Source organism: Ursus maritimus, unplaced genomic scaffold (genome assembly GCF_017311325.1).
Source record: "Ursus maritimus isolate PB19 unplaced genomic scaffold, ASM1731132v1 scaffold_2, whole genome shotgun sequence".
Lineage (NCBI taxonomy): Eukaryota > Metazoa > Chordata > Mammalia > Carnivora > Ursidae > Ursus > Ursus maritimus.
Window position 1 is genome coordinate 99,188,742 of NW_024424452.1, and position 20,874 is coordinate 99,209,615.

Below are 20,874 nucleotides of genomic sequence, written 5' to 3' on the forward strand. Positions count from 1 at the left end.
AGCCTGACACTTCTCTAGAATAGCTCTGACCATGACCAGAAGAGCGAGAGTGTTAGAAGCAACAGTAGCCAATGGCAGGCAAAGAACTTGAAAGATGGAGGTAAATGCCAGGAAAAATACAAGTGCAGGATACTACTTTGCACTTTATGGAGTCATAAAAGCTTTTTTCTGGAAAGTTCAAAGCCCTTGACAGACATTTCATTAGCCCGCCCTCTCTCCTTTGAGGTACACAGGTGGCAAGTATAATTATTGTCATTTTTATGAATGGGAAAAAATGAGGCATGGAAGGTTAAGAACACATTCAAAGTTATATAAAATCACATTAACAGAAGACTACACCATCCCCTCTCCCCGATGCTTCCTTAAATGCCTTATGACCTTTTTCACTGTGCCGGTCTTATATCATGTTTTTCGTGAAAGAAATTGCCTTAAAAGATCCTTTGTACTCATTAGTATATGGTGTTTCTAAAATTTAAAAAAGGGAGGGTGGGTAAAACAAAACAAAACATAAGAAAAAAAAACAAAAAACAACAAGGTCATGGCACATGTCTCAAACAGCCAAATCATTCTTTCAACGCTACTGATATACCCCATATATCAAATGTATTATATTTTGAAGAGAAGTTTAGTTTCTTCGGGCCACTACTTCATCTAAAAGCCTCCTTCAATCCATATCGCTCAGTCACACCCCCTGATTCTAAAATCTGTATGTTAAAATGAACACTTCACAACACTGCTAAGCATCTTAGAAAAGATGAGTCATACGACTGGTTGTAAGGGCCAAGAGAAGAGAATGAACTCCCCTTTTTGACAACTGGCAGGGAACCACCAAGTGGTGAGGTTGGCACCATGCACTGGCACTCCACCTCCACGTCCTGAAAAGACATCTTTGCTTGGTGGCTCTTCCAGTTGAAACGTAAGAAAAATAAATGGTAATAGCAACCAAATGGAAAAAGCTGGAAATTACTAGAGAAGAAGAAAATTTTAACTTCTAAGAAGATATTAGAAAGTGGAAACTTTACAAAAACTCTTTTTGCCAATGAGGTTGTCCAAAAATCAACCAAATTTATTACAGAGTAATAACCAAATTTGTGCATGAATCAGTGATGATGTAAAACTGTACCGTATAAGCATTACCAAATATTTTTCTATTTACCTTTAAAATAAGACTTCAGGATGAGGCTCTCCACTGCATTTCATGATGAAATGCCATGTTGACTTGGTATATTACCTCAGATGTGAATCTAATATAGTTTGATTTAAGAGACTAAAATGAAACATACCACTTTTTTATGCCCCTTTTCTATAAGTACAAGGTATAAAAAATAACCAATTTAAATATGGTAAGAGTGTTGAGCTACAGTTTCAAAGATACCTTTGAGAAGATGATTTTTATCTACTATATGCAATTTAGCTAGGAGAAATATTATGTAGCCAAACAACTGTCTCTATCAGTGCTAAAATATGAGTTGAAAACTAAACACTTGGTTACCTCATGAAGATAATTTAATGGATTTATACTGCCTGTAATATGAAGTGCTTTTTTTCATCTGCCTTTATAAATGTACAAAATGGAAACCATTAGACCAAAAAAAAAAAATTGCTTTAGCTTTATCCCATAGGTTACTAATTGCTCTCATATCAAGATATGTACATATTTCTATGTAGAAATACCACATTTCCCCTTTGTATTTTGATATACTAAAATAAATACAGATTTCTAAAAACTCTGACTTTGAAGCTGGTCTTGGACTATTTGAATGGCTGTCAAATGTGATACTGATTTATTAATAACTCCCATATGTTAAAAAACAATCCTTCCCAGACCTTTAACATCTTCCAACTGTTACGGCTAATTGTTCCATTGAAATAATTTTCTTGATCATTTGTACCTAATTCCTCTAAGATTGTATTTACTTACTTATTTTACTTCTTAACAATTCACATTGCTTTGGAGTTCATTTTTTTTCTGCAAGAAAATACTATATTCCTGTGGGAGGAAAACACAGTACTTCTATATAATGCAGCTATGAAACAAATGCAATGCTTTATGCTCTGTTGTAAAGAGACCATCTAAAATCTAATTTCCTAGGCCAGTAGTGAATAATATCTATTTCTATGCTTACCAGTCATTCAAAACCTTTCTTTTTCCTAACAAAAATGTCTACCGATATTGGCACATGCTCTGAAACACTTAGCATATTATCAATTTCCAGCACATTATTTTTAGTAGTAGCAATGTTTGTTGTATTTTTGTTACCACTACAAGTACTACTCCTATTTATAATAAAAAAATTATTTCACGAATGGCACAACCTAGAAATTTAACTTAAGATGACTGACAGGTGGAAATGCTTAGCCATTGTAACTCAACCTCGACATTGTGAAAAATAGCACTTTGATTTTTCCTCTGTGCCTTTTCTTTCTGGTAGTCCTAAATATACAGCCTTGAAGTAGTTATTTCCCTGACTTTCCACTAGTATCTCTCTCTCTCTCTCTCTTTTTGGTAACATATTAAAACATCAGCTCAGTTCTAAGTCTCTTCTACAGTGCATCGCTTCCTACATTGGGGTCATGTCCTCTCCTTCTCACATTCTGTTGCTCAGAAAAACACTCTTTTGTGTCCTCGTCTCCCATCTCCTTGACCTCATGGTCTAAATTCCTGAAATTAATTTTCTACTGCTCATACAAGGTTTATTCTTCACTCACTTCTTATGTAATGTTCCTAATAATGTGAAAAATTGTAAGGGCAACTCAATATTACTTCAAAATTTACTAGATTTTGAGCTCTAGAATGGAAGAAGATATATTTTATTTATCTTGGTAATCTGGTATCTCATGCACTACTGTCACATTGTAAGTTTGCAAGAATAGTAGCAATCATGGCAATAATGATAGAATCTAACTCTGAAAATACTTAATACGTGTTTTACACTCTGTTGAGTATTTTTCATGGAGCTCTTACGATGTCCTTACAATAGCACTTGATTATGGGATACTTAATATTGTTATTGTCACATTTTGGATTGGAAACTGAAGTTCAGAGTTGATGAGCAACTTACCAAGGTGGCAGAACTTGGTTATGAACTTCAGTAACCTGATCCTGATCTTATGTTTTAATCGCTATAAATTTTTGTCAGAGATTATGTTTAATTATTTGGCATACTTCTCCAGTCCTGCACCAAACCCCATCCTGTTTGCTTTGTTCGTTGATTCTCATATGATTCTCATAAATGATTAACATTTATCCAAAAATAAATGATCCAAAGAAAGGATGACAAACACATTTCGGTTGTTTTGTGTTTTTTGTGTTTTTTTGTTTGTTTGTTTGTTTGTTTTTGCCAAATGTACTTTATTGGCAAAAGGTGCTTATAAAATTTATTTACAAGAATTCTGAGGTTATGTAGAATGTCTGGGGAAAAGGCACTATCAGCACAGGAAAAGGAAAGGCCAACTATCTACCTCACTAACCAACATGTATCTTTATTTCTTGGTTAAGAAAAATACAAATATCTCTCTCCTCAGTGGAAGCTGGATATCAATATATGTTGAACGGCAACCAAATTGAACCTTCCAAGATAAAGCTAGTGTCAAATTAACATCACTACTAAATTGTCAGATTAAATGTATTTTCCTAAGGTAACATTTATAGGCACAGATGAGCAATAGAAAAATATGTCGATCACCTACTCTCTGTGTGAAGAAATACTAAGATAAATTTTTAATTCTGTTTCTAATCTTTAAATTTCTGAGGGCATACATACTTTTGTACTTGATAACAAACATGTGAAACATCAGCATAGACGCTGAATGTGGACATTTTCTATTATAACTCTAATAAAATGTGCCTAATAATCTGGTTTACTGGGAGACAATTTAAACCCTAAAACACATACACTATGATGTTGAAAGCATATTAAATATAACTTATCCTCTGATTCAGGATGTACTTTGTGACTTCACGGTGCCATCTGGTCGTGTTTATGAACACTGATTACAGAAGAGTCCTGAGACTGCACAGAGGCAATATGCATAGTAGTGAAGAGCTGGTGCCGTAATTCTTGGGTTGGTCTCCTTGCTCCACAATCTTTATCAGCTCTGTGCCTCAGCTTCCTCAACTGAAAAATTGGGATGGTATTACCTACGATTCTTAAAGCACCATCTAGTACATAGCAAGCACTCTGTGTTAGTGATTATTGTCATCATTACATTATAAAGTGTAAAATTAACTTGAATTCCTTTGTAACTGGAAGACAAATACTGAAGTTTTGTTTGTGTGTGTGTACGTTCATACAAATTTTAGGATTGTTTATTGTAGGTCTGTGAAAAATGCTCTTGGTATTTTGATAGGGATTGCATGAAATGTGTAGACTGCTTTGGGTAGTACGGACATTTTAACAGTATTTGTTCTTCCAATCCATGAGCATGGAATGTCTTTCCATTTCTTTATGTTGTCTTCAATTTTTTCATCAATGTCTTGTGTTCAGAGTACAAGCCTTTCACCTCTTTGGTTAGATTTATTTCTAGGTATCTTATTGTTTGTGGTACAAGTATAAATGAGATTTCTCTTTCTGCTCCTTCATTATTGGTGTGTAGGAATGCAAATGATTTCTGTATGTTGATTTTATATCCTGTGACTTTACTGAATTCATTTATCACATCTAGCAGTTTTTTGATGGAGTCTTTCAGGTTTTCTGTATAGAGTATCATGTCATATGCAAATCTGAAAATTCTACTTCTTCCTCAGTGATCTGGTTACCTTTTATTTGTTTTTGTTATCTGATTGCTGTGGTTAGGACTAAGGAATAAAAGTGGTGAGAGTGGACATCCCTGTCGTGTTCCTGATAGTAGAGGAAAGCTCTCAGTTTTTTCCCCATTGAAGATGATATTAACTGTGGGTTTTTCATAGATGGCCTCTATTATATAAGGTATGGTCCCTCTAAACCTACTTGCTGAGCAACAAAACTGTCTTTCATGTACCAAATGTAGATATTTGTACTTCCTGATATTTGAGCTGTTCTAGATATCCAATTCAGTTTGCCATGGTATAGACTGAATGTTTGTGCTCCCTCAGAACTTACATGTTGAGACCTACCCCCCAACATGATAGTAATAGGAAATGGGACTTTGGAGGAATAATTAAGATTAGATGAAGTCATGAGAGTGGGGCCCTAATGAATGGGATTAGTGCCTTTATGTAAGTTACAAGAAAGCTTGGTTCCCATCTCTGATCTCAATCACAGGAAGATACAACAAGAGGTGGGCATTTACAACAAACATGGAAGTGGGCTCTCACCAGAATCTGTCAATCCTGGCATTCTGATCTCAGACTTCTAGAACTGTGAGAAATAAAATTTCTGTTGTTTATAAGCCACCCAGTCTATAGTACTTTGTTGTAGCAGCATGAACTAAGATACCATATCTTTACTAATACTATCAGAAGACAAATATTTATTAAAGTTAATATCATATCTGTAGCATAAACTCTCTACCATTAAAAAAACACTAAGCAGGAAGCTTTGGAATGACATCCACTGATTTTTATGAAGAAATTCCTTTTAAAAAGTCAATTTATGGACAACAGGTACATGAAAAGATGCTCAACATCAATAATTATCAGGAAAATGCGAATCAAAATCAGGAGATAATACTCACACCTGTTAGAATGACTATTATCAAAAGACTAGAAATAACAAGTGTTGGGGAGGATATGGAGGTAAAGGAACACTTGTGCACTGTTGTTGGGAATATAAATTGGTGCAACCACTATGGAAAACAATATGAAGGCTTCTCAGAAAACTAAAAATAGTACTACCTTATGATCCAGCTATTACACTTTTGTGGTTTTTATCCAAAGAAAACAAAAACACTCTTACATATATCTGCAACCCCATGATCACTGAAGAATTATTTACAGTAGCCAGGACATGGAAATAACTTATGTGTCCATCAGTGGGTGAATGGACAAGGAAACTGCAGTATATGTGTACAATGGAATACTATTCAGCCATAAAAAAGAATGAAATCTTGCAATTTGCAACAACATGAATGGATGGACCTCCAGGGCATTAGGTCTTTCTCAGACAGAGAAAGATAAATACCATATGATCTTTCTTGTATGTGGAATCTAAAAAACAACAAAAAACGAAACAAGGTTAATATACAGAGAAGAGACTGGTGGTCAGGGAGGGGTTGGGAGAAAAGGGTGCAGGATAAAAAGGTAACAAGAAAAAATTATGGGAGCTAGGAGATAGTAATCCATGAAATAAGACTAGCTGTGAATTAATTATTAAAGCTGAGTAATAATTAAATTGGATTCATTATGCTATTCTTTTTTTCTAAAGATTTTATTTATTTATTTGAGAGAGAGAGAGAGCAAGAAAGAGCACAAGCAGGGGGTGAGGGGTGGAGAGGCAAAGTGAGAGGGAGAAGCAGTCTCCCCGCCGAGCAGGGAACCTGACACAGGGCTCTATCCCAGGACCCTGGGATCATGACCCGAGCTGAAGGCAGATGCTTAACTAACTGAGCCACCCAGGCACCCCTCATTATAGTATTCTAAAAGGAAAAAAAAAAAAAAGAAGAAGAATGTGAGTCGATCTTCTTTATAAAACTCTAAAGGACATACTATTTTCATACTTTTTTTTTCCTCATCCAGTAAGATATTGTTTTATATGCTCTACTTCAAGAGGAGAGGACTTTTATTTTAAATTTTGTGGTTGAGCAGTGCATATGTAAGCTAAATGGAAATTTTTACCCTGCTTGGGCTCTTTGCTGAAGGGTGCTGAGAATGAGATTGGAACTGGATCATGAATGACTATAGAGGAGCAGATTTTGATATGAAAACAGAATTCTGTATTTGGTTATCTTTGATCTAAGGCCACTAAAAGGAATAATAATTGCAGTTATAGGCAAGTATCTGTTAAAGATGGGCAAATTAGACCTAAAAAGTAATCACGGACTCCAAATATCTAAACCAATTTTTAAAATGAAATACATTATTTAAGTGTGAAAATATTTGACTTTTTTTTTCCGCTTGCCAGTGGTTTTTCTCATATCTGTCAGCACTAAAAGCCCTGACATGCTGTAAAAGTCTGTTTTGTCAGTCTCCAATCCCACAGGAAAGAATGCAAGGGACCCTATGGATATTAAATTTATAACTCTAGATATGTAGGTTTAGATAAGGTTTTGATAAGCACTCAAGCATTTTGTTGATTAACCACATCAAATCAAAGCTGTGAATTTAGCCAATCACTAATGATTCCAAGGAACTTGGATGAGATCATTGCCTGCAAATCTCCAGGGGTTTAGGGCTTAACCTAGGACCCTGGAAGGTAAAAGGCAAACCCCCTCTTGGCCGAATCCTCTGCTTGGTTTTGTGTAATTATCAGATAGGCCTTGGGAATCTGTCCAGCAGTGGTCCAAAAGGGAAACATGCACTCACTTACAGTTAGCACGGCAGCTACCTTGGAATAGGAGAAAGTCAGTAAGTTCGTGCTTATGTAAAATGCTTTTAGACTTTAACTCTGAACCAGTCCAACAACCTTTGGCATTTGGATTGTTGAAACCTCTAAGGGCACTTCACCTCCAAGTGCTGGTTCTAGAAATGGCACAGGAAATTAGTTCAATGAGGCAGTGGAACTCTCAGGAGCACTTCTCTTGGACACTGCATTTATGGGAGTGGGAGCTGACATATCGAAGGGACGGGAGATGTAGCTCAACACTAGTAATGCTGTAACTCAGCTGTGAGCCATGAGGAGTGTTTCAGACTAAAGACTCTGAATTCCACAATTTCAGGCAGCAGGGAGCTTGGCAAATGTGCACTGGTCTTACATGGAACAAGCTCCCACTTTTGTAATCAAATAATTGGAAATCTTTGTAGGAAAAATAATGGATCGTAGATGCAGAGTTTTCATTTGTACTCTAAGTGTTTCGTTGATGGACTCTAAAGGTAGCCTCTCTTGAGTTTTAATCCTATGATAAGCCTGTAAAGATTGGACAGCTATGAATGCAAAGTAACCTCGTCCTCCTCATGTGTAATAATGTCTGTGCACAAGTCTCATGGTCATTATCCTTGCTTGTGTTTGAAACCAGTTTTTAATACTATTCAAATATCACTTCTTCAGATGAACTACTGAATTTGATTTATTAATGAATTACTTTTTAAAATATATTTTGAAAGTTTTTCTGCCACAAATTAAGGAAGAAATTGGTATTAAGAACTCAAGTTATGTGATACATATTAGTGATGTGCCAACTTAAACCATCTATGAAGAATTAGCTCTTAGTGAGTTAAGAGATTAAGAATACGAGCAAAGCGTACCCACAACTTTGTGATTGATTCTGAACTCTAGAAAAAAAAGGGCTAAAGACCGCAAAGCCATTAGTGTATCACAGCTTTTCTTTAATCCAGCAGTTTACAAAACTCCTGGTTTGTTTTAAATAAAGCAGCACCACAGTAAATGCCTTTCATTCCTCAATTTTTAAAAGAAATTCTGTGCTTTCCTACTAAACAACCCCTAACCCTGAGTGTGCACTCTTCCTGCTAGGGCATGAGATTTCTCCCCAAAATATCTGAAGGCATAAGTGCTTTGGAACTTCTTCAGCAGAAATAAATCTTTGTCTGTCATAAAAACATCATGAGCTCAGCCAAGCCAGGATCAATAGCAGCTGCCCAGGGCAGGTGGATTAATCAGAACCACGTCCTACCTTCCACACTTCCAAGAGTACCTTCCATTTCTGTCAAACTTAAACAATTTGCCTACGATATCTAAACAGAATATCATTAACATTAAAAAAAGTGTTCCTTTTACAAAGATAAACTTTTTTTGACCTGTGTGCTTAAATGTTCTTAGTTTAATCCACCTACTAAATTTTCTCTTCCATTCTTCAACCAAATTATTTAGTAGATACATTAATCTGAGCTTTTGTTTGTGTTCTATTGCTTTTTGGATGGGCTTTGCCTCCACAGATCTCTTTTAAAATCTGCATTTCGTGCACCTCTTTTAGATAGCTCTTGATATAACCAGAGGCAGGTATGGCTGGAATCAGCTGGAGATGTTCACCACCTAAGTGGAAAAGGTCCAGCTTCAGTATTAACCTCCTGTACTTTCCCTGCCACTAACATGTGATGGTGACAGTGACATTAGGTAACCCAAATTCTTCATCATTCAAAAGGATACTGATAACAACTGATATGCCCTCTGCTGACTTCATCTTGTTCTTGTATGCTTACTCCTTCCCCATTGTTCTCAGGCTGGTGGTCTCACGGCTTCTTCTTTCCTTTGTCAATCTGAGTTCCTTCTATTTGATTAACTTGACCCAAAGAAGCTTAGGGTGAAACAATCCTATCATAGACCGGAGATTATGGGAAACAGCTTTGTATAATTTTCCAACTTCCCAGACAGTGGTAAGGGGCATCATCTACATGCAGCCATCTAGGGTTATAGATGTGGACAATAATGTTTAAAAGAATAACAAACAGCAAACACAACCAGCGATTGAGGTCAAGTTTCTATTCCTAGGATTTGGATAGATGTTACATACTTCTCTATATCCAGCCAGCAGGCCAATCATGAAACTATTTTTACAATTCGACTTACTTGATTCATTCTAAGGATGAGATCCTTTCTAATCAGAGATATTACTGGTTTATGTCACTAACTGAAAACGCCAAACAGCATATTTGCTCTAGATTGCACACCTGCACTTTTATCCTCTCATAGGCACAAAACTGAATGCATTTTCTTCTGTTTATCACAACCTTTTCTTGTCCTTTCTTTCTAGTTATTCACTCTGTTTTTCTCCTGAGGTCAAATCTAAAACCCAGTCTATCTACACATTCCCTAATTTCTGAATATTCTGTTACCTTAATATCTCAATATTGTCATCTTAATTTTCCTCACCTGTGCCCTGAAAATCTTATTTTCTTAGGGGACGGGCAGACGGACAGAGAGAATCTTAAGTGGGCTCCACATCCAGCATGGAGCCCAACTCAGGGTTCGATCTCACAACCCAGAGATCATGACCTAAACTGAAATCAAGAGTCAGATGCTTAACTGACTAAGCTCCCCAAGTGCTCCTGGAATCTTATTTTTCAAGTTTACCACCATATGGATTATTCCCATTAATCTTTCCAGTAACTTCAGTACAAGACTTTGTTTGCTCACAAGCTTTTTATCAGTGTCATCTCATTTTTACATCTCTGTCTACCCAGATTCTGTAACTCAGTGGACACAGATTTTTTTGTAGACATCTAATCATGACATCACTCTCTCTAGGAAATCCAAGAAACCACTTTTACTGGACATCCTAGGGCAGGTGCATAATTGCCACTAGAATTATCCAAGCTTATCAGGACATGTGCAGTACACAAGTCCTTGGTACACATTTTATAAATAGGTCACTAAGAGTTATTAATAGCATGGAGGGTTGTCCTTCTTCCATGAAAATGATGGTATTTTTTCCCCTCTGGGGATAGGTTTATAGCTCTTGTGTTTTTTGTCTTTTTGCTTGCAGGTGACCACCCCTCCCCTAAAAAAAAATCCCCTATATCTCTGGTTTACAAATAGATGTTTCTTTGCTTAGACAGTAATTACTGCTTCCTAGTTATTCAAAACAATACTGCTCCAAGGCCTTTGCTGTGTCTTTTTAGCCTTGATTTGGTCTTTGTTTTTCCCAGTTTGAGACACACCTGTTTGCTTTTTAGGCCATATTTACATGTGCGTTCCAGCAGCATTGAATTGTTGACAGTGGACAGCGAGGTTGTTAGACTGGCTGCATTCCATAGCTTTGTTGTGGGTGGTCCTGTCTTGTCATTGGCTGTTGAACATGACATTAAGATTATATTCAGAAAAGCACGTGAGAAGCAGTGAGTGTTTTCCATGGCAGATCCAAGGCTCCAGCACTATTTTGTAGAGCATGAGTTAGACGGCCAGCTAATGCTCTCTGTTACCTAGTTTCCTGCATGCTGGCTTGTATGATGTGGTTTCCAAATTCTTTGCTCATATTTATAAGCATTCTTCTAACTGTAGAATCTGTTACTTTTAGAGTCTTCTGTTTGACTGAAGCGATGATTGATATTCATCTTTAAGCCAAGTGTGTGTCAGGTGCCGGGGAAGCAGAAGAGCTCGGCCACAATGAGGCAGACTCACCTTGGTGGGTCCAGGAAGGTTTCAGAAAGAAGACAACTGAGCTGAATCATGAAAACTGGGAGGTTCAATGTAAATGGAAGGGGGAGAGTGAAGGGAAATCCAGTCACAGGGAACAAGAGTAAAAACCCAGACAGCTGAGGGGAGCCTGGGTGGCTCAGTCGATTGAGTATACGACTTTTGGTTTCAGCTCAAGTCGTGATCTCAGGGTCGTGGAATGGACCTTCATCAGGCTCCCTGTTCAGCGGGGAGTCTGCCTGAAGGTTCTCTCCCTCTGCCTCCTCTCCTCGCTGCTCACTCTCCCTTTCTCTCTCTCTCAAATAAATAAATCTTTAAAAAAAAAAAAAACCCTCACAGATCTGATTCAGCATCACTTTTGAGGAACTACAAACAATAGTGATTCCATTTGTTTATTATGTGTCAGGCTCCGTTATAATTATATTATCAATATTATTCAGTCACGTAAAACTCTTCGTGGGATAAATTGGAATGCTGACAGATAGATATAGTGCATAATGATAGTGATGTATATTTAACTCTTACAGTGTCCTTACAATAAAATTATCTCCAGTTTATAGGCAATAAAACTAAGAATCAGAGATACTGAGACACACATCTACTACATATTAAAACTATCTTCAATGTCCATGTTCTTATTCCTATTCCACACTATGCTTCTGTCAAATCCTATTCATATGAGAAATCACACTCACAAGTCATATATGATAAAGCAAGTTGTAGCTTCTTCAAAGGCAGTAACTATACCTTGTAATTCCTTTCAATTCTCATAGTGACTAAAACAGGACACTAATTTAATAATAATACTATTTTTAAAACTGCTTTTTAACTCTGAGTTAAATAGAATGACAGAAAAGTTTTAAGTAAGTTTTTTGATTAGAAGTAGTTTTGCTGACCTACTGCTCTCACCCCACCAGCATCCCCACCGCACACAGAAACCAAGATCAACTTTTATAGACAGATGAAATCTGGACAATGAGGTAACAAGGTAAGAAAATTGTAGTGGTACTAAAAAACATACCACGGATATGTAATAAGTGAATCACTGGGCCAGATATAAAAAAAAAACTAATTGGAATAATATATTGGTAATAAATCCAAATACTTCTTCATATAAAGTAACAGAATTATTTAGGGATCCACTACTTCCTTTCATGGGAATTAATTTTAAGGGTATATCCCCTCCAAAAAAGACAACAAAACCCTAATATATATAATATTTAAATATCATACATAAATCAAATGTTTAACAATGAGTAAACAATTAAATGACGACGACTCTCCCTTACAATTTGTCCCCCTTCTAGAGTTTACTATCTCAGTTTTTACAAAAATAAAATGTCTGAAACTTGGTAATAAGGCAAAGGGAGAACACCTGGTACTTTCAATGTAATCTGGGAGTATTGCTAGAGATGCCTTTGTGTGATTCACGTATGTTGCTTATTAAAGGCTCATGTTCTATTAAAGTACAGGTTAACGTGAAGATTTTTGTCTTACCAAGATGCACATGCAAAGAGCTATGATTTTATTGAATTATAGGTCACTAATGAGTTTGGTATCTAACCTAGTGATCCTATTCCAGCATCTTTTCTCCACTCCTACATAACTCCTGTCCCTTTAATCCTCCTTCAAACCAGTGTTATCCTGCTGCTGATTTTCTCATTCATGATATTTGTATGAGTTGTCTAATGGCTCTTCCAACATGCCCTCTTGTCTCAGTCTCCGTGGCCAACCTTCTGCAAAGTAGTCAACATGTAGGTCAGGTGAACTCTACTCTCAAACTTCCAAAGATTGCAACACTAATAAATACAAAGTCCTTACTGTGTCCTCAGCTCCAGACCTATATACAGTTTAGTCTCTTGTTGACTCTGACCTCATTTTACACCTCTCTTTCATTTGATCAATGCACTCCTCTTGGGCTGGCTTCCCTGAGGTTTCTTCAAACTTTAAGCATGATTACAACTCAAGGCTTTCACATTTTCTCTTTTGTGTGCCTAATGCTTGTCCCCAGGAGATTTTCATGATTCATTCTCATCCTCTTTCTTTTTTTGTTTTGTTTTTTTTTTAGTAATAGTTTTTTTTATTATATTATGTTAGTCGCCATACAGTATATCCCTAGTTTTTGATGTAAAGTTCCATGATTCATTATTTGCATATAACACCCAGTGTACCGTGCAATACGTGCCCTCCTTACTACCCATCACCAGCCTAGCCCAGTCCCCCACCCCCTCCCCTCTGAAGCCCTCAGTTTGTTTCCCATTCTTATCCTCTTTGTCTCTTTAAATGTGTCCACCTGAGACACACTGCAGATCATCTTATCTGACACAGTCTCCCATTTGATGGTTTTCTGTCCCCTTTTTCCTGATTCACATTTTTTTTTCTCTTCAAAACACTCATCGCTACCTATCATCTTATTACTTATTTATTTATTGTCTGTGTCTACCACAAAAATATAAGCTGTATAAGAACAGAATTTTGGAATTTACATTCTCTGCTGTAAGCCCAGTTTCTAGACCAGTGCCTAGAATGTAGTGAGAATTAGATAAATATTGTTGAATAAATGAATGATTGGTTTAACATGATGACAAAATATTTTGCAACCATTAGAAAGTTTGAAGATGAAGTGAAAACAAATATAATACTTGTATCATTTTAAGTGAAAACCTATTAAAAATCGTAAAGATCATATTGCAAGTAATCTGGACATCCTGTGCTTGCAAAAATAAATATAAAGAAAAATGCAAAAAATGAAAATTACTTTGTAAGAATAGTAGAACTGATTCCCATTCTCTGTTTCCTAAATTTCCTTTTATTTTTATAGTGATTTTATTTTTTCAATACCTTTAGAAAATCATTATATAATGCCATTATATAATGACAGAGATGAAGAAAATACCCATATTAAACTTTACACTCATGTTTTTCTGCCTATTTCTTTCCTTCTGTGTTTTATGGTTTCGGATGCCTCAGGCTATCTGTACCTAACATCCAGGACTGCCCTTGGCAAAACTGAAAATCAGGGTCAGTTTCTTTACCCTCTTTCTATCTCTTTCTCATTCTTAAGCCCCCTTTCCTTGATGCTAACCAGAAGGTATTTATCCCTGCTCTTACTAAAGGACTGCATTCTGATAATACTAAAAACTTAATTTATCATATTTCCTAGTGGTATATTTACTTACAGGAAAAAATCCAAATCTTAAAGTTCTGACTTTAAAAAGGTGAAATTTGAGGATTTGGGCTTATTAAAGAAAAAGCTTGATCTTCAGGTTATTTTTTAAGGACACTGCCCGGATACCTGCACCAAGGTCACAGTTTTCTCTTTTGCTGAGAGTCAATCACACTGGCTTTGTCTGGAATATAAGCCTGTAACTTGAATTGCCACTTTAGTCTCAAGTTCAGCTGAGAAAGGAGTAAGCTGAGCATTTTTTAGTAGCCATGGCTAGTCTCCCAATTTGTGATCCACATGGAAGTTACACTTGAGGCATGCAAGCATGTCAAAATATTTCATCTTTGACAAGCAATGCTTTCCAGAGTGATGCCTAGTTCTAGCCAGGCAGTGTGGTCTTGAACTGTAGTGTCATTTCTGGCAAGAACTTTCAAGCCTGCTTAATGTTAACATCAGTTGCCATAATGCACTTTGACACTATTTGGGATTTTCCACTAGGTAATCTAACCTCTCTCAAGTCAAAATTGAAACATCCAAGAATACCTTAGAAATTGAGAAGCTCAAGTATAATCTTGAGTCTACTTGACCCATACTTGATCCTACAATCAATACTGTGAAAAAAAAAATCTGCAGCTCAAATATTTTCAAACCCAAATTTTTGGGGGAGGAGCTGATTTAAAAAAAAAAGATTTGGGGTTGTTATTCCATTATATCACACTTTGTAAATTTTCTACACTCTTGTTTAAAGTGGGATATAAATAAATACATATTCTCCTTTTTATTTATTTTCTGTATGTTTCCCTTACATTCTTTACCCCATTTTTTGTGTATATATATATAAATCTGAGAGTGAAGATTCTGCTCTGTTCCTATTTAAAAATATATGGGGTAGGGGTGCCTGGGTGGCTCTATCAGTTAAGCATCTGCCTTTTGCTCAGGTCATGATCCCAAAGTCCTGAAATTGAGTAACCCATCAGGCTCCCTGCTAAGTGGGGAGTCTGCTTCTCCTTCTACCTCTGCTCTTACCCCCTGCTTATGCACACTCTCAAATAAATAATAAAATCTTTAAAAATATATATGGGTGTTAGTCTCTGTGATAATATGTGTTTTCTCAGCAAAATAGTTATTAATTCTAAGTACACCTCTTACAACAGGTGATGAGAAACCTGGTAAAATATTTGACTTGATAAAATAATTGAAAAATGAAGCTTCTTTTTCCATGAAACAGTTTTGTGGGGGGGTGGGGTAGAGTGTGAGTAAAAACAGTCAGACCTGTTTTTGACTGATTTATATACTTTCCTTTATTATTAAAAAAGTCCACTTGACTCAACTATTTATTGTACTAAAGCCCAACTCTACTCCAACTGCTGGAAGATAAACCTTATGGCCTAAAGTCCTTTCCATCTTTATGAATAAGTAATTCTAAGATATAACACATATTTCTTGGATTCATTAAATTCAACAAGATGGAACTGGACTCTATTTTGGGGGAACTGCTTCTAATTTCCATATTCAACACCTGAGTGAGTAAAAACTGCCTTTCCCCAACTTCCACTCCCACACCTCTCCCTCTGGTCCATCAAGTCGTATTCATTTTCCTTTTCACTCTTCAAACTAGGATGGTTTATTTAAAGGCAGATATGTATGGTTGACTGGATGGGGAGCAAAGAGTGGTGAGAAACTGCAGAAGAACAATTTCAGCGTCTACCTATTTCCTGATTGGTATTCCACTGTATTCTGCTGAAACATATGGAATTATATGTTGAGATTTAGGGGTTAGTTTTATAGCCCCATCTGGCCTTAATTCTGCATATACAATTGTCATCATGAATCGGTCTACAATTTTGGTTTATGTCCCTCTGTTTCTGCTTGATCTGAAAATGAAATTTTACTCTGCATTAAGTGAAGAAGTTGGCTACAAGTCGTCTTTATATTATTTTGAAATGAAACAGATAAAATTTTAAATCTTTAAGATTATGTCTGAAATAAAAGAAGATCGTTTTTGGAAACGATGAATCATATCTTCCAATGTGTATCCACCACAGGATTTTCTCAAAATCAGTTTTTCGTTTTTCATGTATTATTAAACTTAGCAGTATTAATATTTATTAAACACCTGTGGGGTGCCAGTAACAATTCAGAGCACATAAAAGAGGCGGTCCCTAATGTCAAAAATCTTAAAAAGCTGTTATATGCTATTGTGCTTAATCACATGCTGGCCAGAGCGGAAACATTTTTATCATCAACCATCAGAGCTGTTGCTTTTGTTTTCTTTTGTCAAGATGTATCCATCCTGCAAGTGTAATTCTAGTTAAATGCTACAGAATCTGCAGTAAATGATTTTGAGGGTGCGTATCAACATCCCAACAGTCATTTTTTCTCAAAAATGAAATTAAATTTAAAAGGAAAGAAAGGAAAGAAGCTGAAAGCTAGATAAAACAATAGCTAGAAAGGAATGAATCACAAGGAGTGGTGTAACAGACCCTTCCTGCTATGGAAATGACACACTGGATATAATTAAAGTGCACAGAATCGTAAGTGTCGATAACGTAGGTTACTTTCTTTCAGCTTATGTAGCACAAAGAGGACTTAATGAAAGCTAAAGGAAAATAAATTCAGCATAGACATAAGGAAGCACTTTTTCATTCTGCAAGTAATAAATGTTTGGAATGGCCTTCCGCACGAGGTCTTTGAGGTGAAGGACACTGGGGTTATTCAACAATTGGTGCCTTGCTGTAGTAAATTCTAATCTGCTAAATAGTTTTTCTCATTTCTTACATTAGATTAGTGTACAGTTGAACAACAACAGTCCCTAATTAGAACCAAACCTACACAAATGATGTTCACAAGAAAGTATACGGGGCAAATGGCAGGTAATAAAAGAAACTGTCAACGCATGCCTCGAGTCAAGTCACTCTTCAAATTTCAGCTACTAGGAAGAAAATACACTAATTCATTAATTTTAAGTACCATGAGAGGAATTACAAGTGTATTGACTTTTCATCCTTTGATCTATGATTTTAATACAAGTTTTAGGTGTTGGTAATTTGGTAATTATATTAACACTAAGATCTATCTCTCTCCTTACTTACTGCATCATATATAGACACATTATATACACACAGATATACACACATATGTATATACACATCCAACTTACAACAACAAGAACAACAAACAATTCAAATGCCTGTGGAAAAGGAATGAATGAGACAACAGAATTGAAACAAGTCCCCAGAGGTGGTATATGCTACGCAATGCTCCCATCGCCCACCCCAACACACATACAAACATTCATACACACAGCAGGACTTCATTACACAACTCAAATAATGCTTACTTTTTGTTTAAAAGCCAAACTAGAAAAGTTTTCATTCCCATACTTCTGCATGTGCAAGTCTACATTACATGTAACAGCATGTAATGTTTGCCCACAGCACCCTGATGATGCAGCTTGTTTTCATCTGGCTCTGGAAATTTCTTCTAGGTCTAAATAGTAAAGCTTTCATTCATTCATTCATTCATTCATTCATTCTTCCTTCTTTCCATACATGCTCAAAGAACACTGCCAGGCTAGACAGTATGGATATAAAGATGATCAAAACACCATCATTGATCTTTAGAGTTTAATTGGCAATACACACAAATAAGACAGTATAGAGAAATAAATGATAAGAATGATAATGCAGCAAGATAGTACAGCATGATGAAACTATGAAAGAGATCTGCATACAGTGTCATAGGAGCATTAAGGAGAGGCATATAAATCACACAGGAAATTCAGAAAAGGATTCCTAGCAGAGAAAATGCTTGTGCTGAGTCTTAAAGGACAAGTGGACATTAACTAAATGGAGACTGTAGCCAAGGACATTTGAAGTGGAGGGAACAATATGTGAAAGAAACACCATGGTGTATTTGGCAAACAGCGTTCAGAATAGCAGGTGTCAAGAATCCACATAGGACAGTGGCAGGAGACTGCGCTGGAGATATACGCAGTGTCTAACAGTGTACGGTATGATGTGAGACTCTTTAGTTGACCTTTCTCCTGGAGACTCTAGGATTCACAGAATGACATGAGGCATGCCCAGGTGTGAATTTGTCTGGGATATAAAGGATAGCTTCGAGGAATGTTAGCCTAAGTCAGGGAGATTGTATCTATGCGCCATAGAGTAGTAATGAAGAACAGAGGTCTTACTGGGAACAGAGAAAAGCAGACAGATCTCCTGAGCTATAACATATAAAACCTGGTGACTAATTGAATCTGTAGATCACATGATAAGAGGAGATCTAGTATTACTTTTCATCTTCTTAGATGAGAAATACAGGAGAACAAGAACAGCTTTGGGGAAAAAAATTATACATATCCCGTTCCATTTAACATTTTTGTGGCATATCCAGAGAGGTTACCAATGAGCTAGAAAAATGTGAAGCATACTGAAGATTTTGGAGTCAGTGATAGTTAACACCATGGCTTTGAATAGGAGACTGTAAAAAACGAGATAAATTAAGCGCTGAGCGTGGATGACTGTAGGTAAGGTTACAATGTATCAATATGGTGGACTATTTCACAATAGGAAAAGAAATATTCCTACACAGTGCATCCCAAAATTGAAGATCATAGACAAAGGAGAGGTTTCTGAAATACCTAAAATGAAAAACAAAAACAAAAACCCTGAGTGAAGTGAGTCACAGTAAATCTGAGTTTTTAAATAGATGGAAACTACTCACAATCCCTTGGAAGGAGCACACGTTAAGAGGTTTATAATTCTTAAGGATTAAGGATGCCCACCAAGTGAAACCGTTTTCTTGTTTTTTTTATTCTATAGAATGATGACCCCCTGTGGTTCAAGACTTCAAGGATGCTATATCTAGAACATTATCGAAACACCTATGGTCTCTCTTTAGTAATGCTCTGTCTGTAGTATTCATTAATTCTATAAATATCAAGCACCCTTTGAAGGCAGACACTGTGCTAGAGATTGGCAGTGACAAAACCCAACACTGTCCCTGATCTCATATAGTTTACATTCAAAGTAAGAGAATGCAATTTTTGAGAGGGAGGAGATAGCTTTTGTAGAGAAGGCTATCAAGGATGGTCTCTCTAATGAGATGACCTTCAAATGAAAGACCTTTCAAATGAGACCTAAATACAGTGAAAGAGACCTAAATGAAGTACTCAAATATATAGAGCAAGAGCATTCCAGGCTGAGGGAACAGCAAATACAATGGCTCTGAGTGGAAAGTATTCTTGGTGTGTTTGAGAAATATCAGGGAAGTCAGTAGAATGAGAATTCAGTGATCAGTGGGGAAGATGGCATGAGATTCTGTCCAAAGTCCATACTATGTAAGTCTTTGGGAGATGTGGGGAAGACTTTGAACATGCCAAGAGATAAAATATCTTTGGAGATAAGAGTTCAGGAGAACTGATATTAATTATGACACTCTTGCTGTTGTGTGTAGAACAGACTGCAGAGAGCCAAGAGTGGAAACAAGAAAAATTGTTAAGAATCTTTTATAGCAGTCTATACAAAAGATGAAATGTTCTGGACTTAGATGGTAGCAGGTGTAATTAGCAAGAAACAGCTGGGTTCAAGATATATTGCAAAGAGAGAGAGACTGGCTAGAAGATGACTTGGCTGTCCGGTACCAGAGAGAGTTAAGAAAGATATGAATACAGTTTATTAATCTAGATTTTTTAAATTTTATGACTCAATTGGAGCCTAGAGGAAAGGATGTAAGCCATGGTATAAATGAAGTCATTCTCTATCATAGCAGACATAGATAATGACTAATAGTTGATAAATCAAAGAAGGGGAGTGCAAGTATACTTTAATAATGTGGAAATAATTCCTAGGAGAAACATCTGGAAAAAAATTAAAATATTTATCTCTTTCAAGTGGGAATAGATAAGTTGAAGATGTAAGAGGGAATAGAAGTAAAGTTTTTATAAATAAAGATATAAAACTTTATAGTTTTATGAATCTTTTAGTGCTAGCTGGTTTTAAAAATTCATGAGTATGTGCTCACTTAAGAAATGATTATATATGCATGTATAATGATATAATCTATATTCGTATTGATATAAAATTAATCAATGATCAATGAAGGCAGCAGATGTAGACCACAAATTTTAAGAAGTTTGATAGAGATAAGGGGAAAGACTGGATAACAACGATATAAAGAAGTTAGGGTGGACTTAGAAGAGCCAACACAATATTGAAGTAGAACAAAGTTGGAGGACTGACATTATCCAACTTCAAGACTTACTATACAGCTACAGTCGTCAAGACAGTGTGCTATTGGTGAAAGAATAGACAAATAGATCAATGGAACAAAACAGAGAGCCCAGAAAGAGACTTCTATAAATTTAGTCAAGTGGTCTTTGACAAGGGAGGAAACATGGTTTCTTCAACATATAATGCTGGAACAACTGGACATTCACATGCAAAAAAGTGAATCTGGACACAGAGTTTAACACCCTTCACAAAAATTAAGTCAAAATGGGTCATAGACATAAACATAAAACACAAAAGTATAAAACGC